At 45.6% G+C, this 3,142-nt stretch overlaps 1 non-coding gene across 1 annotated transcript; it reads right to left on the reverse strand.

The window, feature by feature from the left end:
- Positions 1 to 540: 540 nt before the first annotated feature.
- TRNAC-GCA (transfer RNA cysteine (anticodon GCA)) lies at positions 541 to 612 on the reverse strand. Its single transcript has one exon. It is a non-coding gene; the product is annotated as a tRNA-Cys (tRNA).
- Positions 613 to 3,142: the final 2,530 nt, after the last annotated feature.

Raw genomic sequence — 3,142 nt, forward strand, 5'->3', positions numbered from 1 at the left:
AATAGTGCTGCACTGATGTTCCATAGTTTTGAGAAATATGCCACAGTTATGTAAGCTTGTCAACATTAGGGGAAGCTGAGTGAAAGTTATAGGGGAACCTCTCTGTACTATCATTAAAACTCTTCTGTAACTCTAAAATTACTAAAAGATAAAAAGTTTGTACAAAGGAAGCTGGAAATTTCTGCTTGATAAGACCTGAATATACAGGACCGGAGAAATAAAGGTACATATGAGAAAGTGCATGTGTGTGTGTATTTTTGTCTATTGGTGTGTCTGTGTGTGACTGTGTGTGTTTGTGATTGGGGGACATCTGGTGTGGGGGTGTCTTTGGGTGTGTGGCTGTGTTTGTGTGTGTCTAGTGCAGGCAGGGTGTGTTTACATGAACACATAGTTCTACTGTGAGGGAATTAATAAGCCAAGGCGCCTCCATGAACCTGAGAGTGAGTGCCTCCTTAAATTTTGAGCCCTAGGCACCTTGCTTAACTCACCCTAGATCCAGTCTTTTAAAGAAGCTGCCAGGAAGAACAAAAGAAAAAAAACAGGGGGCACCTGGATTTGAACCAGGGACTTCTTGATCTGCAGTCAAATGCTCTACCACGGAGCTATACCCCCTGATGCTATTAATGCCCCCTATAAGCCCTTATTCCACTTGTATGAGTTTCATCATACTTCATAAGTATCTGTGTGGCTGAGATTCCTGCTAGATTTAATTTCATGCCTGATTCCCTTCTAGCCATGTCACCTCATACTTTTCCCAGAGCATGTATGTTCATTCTCTTCTCAGAACTTAAAGCTCAGTGCTCTATTCTCAGTCTAACCCTCCAGCGATTAAAATACACCACCAACTGCCCATAAATCTCCAGGCACATCAGTGAATGTTCTAAATATCATGGGCTGCCATTAAGTATTGGACATGGAGGGGGTCTTAACTGGGAATTCACAACTGGACTACAGAGGTTTATGTACAACTCTGAATTACAGGCAAATACTGTATGTGTGCATGGATTGTATATGGTACATGATTTCATCAGATTTTCAAGGGGATCTCATCCAGGTGAACAGTCTCATTTACAGCTGGAAAAAAAAACAGTTAAGTCCAAAATTCACCTTTGAACACCACTGACTCCTAGTTCCTTGAGTTCCAGTCTGAGAACTTTCAATCTGTGTATCTCCAAGATTGAGAAGAAAGGTCAAGGAAATCTCTGTCACTGCAGTAAGTTCTCCCTGATGAAGCCTGGCAGCTGCTGTGAAGCTAAGGAGCCCACAGCCCCCAGAGCTCCAGCTCACAGCTCTCTGAGTGCTGTAGACGACCCTTCCCAGCTGCTCCACTCTGAGGTTCTACAGAAACTTCAGTTGCAAACCCAGTGTGCCCCAAACTGCACTTGCTGTCTTCCTGCTCAAACCTGCATCTACTCTTATTTTGCTTTGTGGTGATAATAATAGTCTATATTTACTAAACATTTGCTATGTGCCAGGCTCAGTACTAAAAGTTCTAGCCATAACTTCCTGCTGAATCTTCATCAAAAACTCCCACAGGACAGGTATTATTGTTAGCATACTGATTTTGCAAGTAAGGAAACTGAGGCACAGAGTGGCCATGCAGCTGGGAGGTGGTGGGGCCAAGATTTCATTGTGGGCTCAGAGCTGGGTGCCAGGCCTGCCTATGTAACCATCTGATCAACCTCCTCCCTGTCTTGGTTGGTGACACCACTGTGTACTGTCATTTGGCCAAAGCATGTAACATAACTCAACTTCTTCCAACCTCTCCTCCCAGTGCAAGTTAATCACTGGGTACTGCTGATTTTAGCTTTGACATCACTTAATCCCACTCCCACCCTGGCACCACAGTGCCACCACCTCCTAAATGGCCTCCCAGCCTCCACCCCTGACATCCATCTCCTACTGCTCCCACAGCAGTCATTTTAAAGTCAGGTGCATCTAGACTACTCCTCTTAAAGGCCTTCATGATAAACTGCAAGACTCTCAGCACAAGAGTTCTTACATTTTGATCCCTGTCTGCCTGCTCAGCTTCAGCCTCCTCTGCTGACACTCCCCATAGCACATTTTGTGCTCCAGCTGCCTCCAACTGCATCCATCTGGCTCCAGCCTCTGCCCATGCAGTTTTCTCTGCCTGGGACCCAACCCCCACTCACCGCACCCCTGCCTCTCCTCCACCCTCCCTCTGGTGCGATACTGTTCTTCTATGAGACCCTGACTTGCCATCAGCTCCTCTTGGAAGCCTCCTGTAACCTCCCTCCTCTGGACAGAGGTAATAGCTGCCTCCTCTGCATTCCTGAAGCTGGCCCAGCTTGGTCCAGCTCACAGCTGTCTGATTTCTTATTTTACAGGCCTGCTTCCTTGGCTGAGAGCACACTGAGTCCAGGGGCTGTGTCTTATTCACTTCTGGGTTCACACTTTGCACAATTCTGGCATGTAGTAGGGGCTCAGTGTATGTCATTCAAGCTGATTTTAAAATGCAGCAGTGCCTGAGCTGCAGGCAGGAGTTAAACCTAGACTAAGCCCTGACCTCTGGCCCCAGCCTGGTTCCGGAATGCAGGCACCCTAGGTGGAGTGCTCGCTGCAGGCAATGAACTGGGGATGGAAAGGTAATAGAAAGTCCTCAAGCTTTAGATCAGGAAAGGAGTGCAGTTCCCTAAACTTTAGGCCAGTTCATGTTTATCCAGTGCTCTGTGAACAAGGTCTCTATTCCCTGACTGCCCCCAGGACACTGTAAAGTGTGGGCACCATCACTAAGTTACTGGGTTTGCCCTGCAGCCAAATGTTCTAAAACTCTATGGACAGTTCTAGCACCTTGGGAGCATTGCTAAGTGGAATTTTGTGACAAAGATTTTAACAGAAGGAAAACAGAATGAGTAGTATAATGAAGTCATTGAGAACCATGCTCTGAGTTCAAATCCTGGACCTGAGCTTTGTAGCATCTCCAAGTCTCAGACTCCTCATGCAAAATGGAGATAATGTGTCTTGTAAAATTTTGGTGAGAAATGAAGGAGGTAATTAACATAAAGAACATAGTCTGCCACCTGGCATATACAAAAGGGAAATTAGTGATTATTCAAAGAGCCATGAGCCACAGAAGATAAAAGTCAAAATCAATACGTATTTTTCTAAGGCATGAAGAATA

Source organism: Tursiops truncatus, chromosome 4 (assembly GCF_011762595.2).
Source record: "Tursiops truncatus isolate mTurTru1 chromosome 4, mTurTru1.mat.Y, whole genome shotgun sequence".
NCBI lineage: Eukaryota > Metazoa > Chordata > Mammalia > Artiodactyla > Delphinidae > Tursiops > Tursiops truncatus.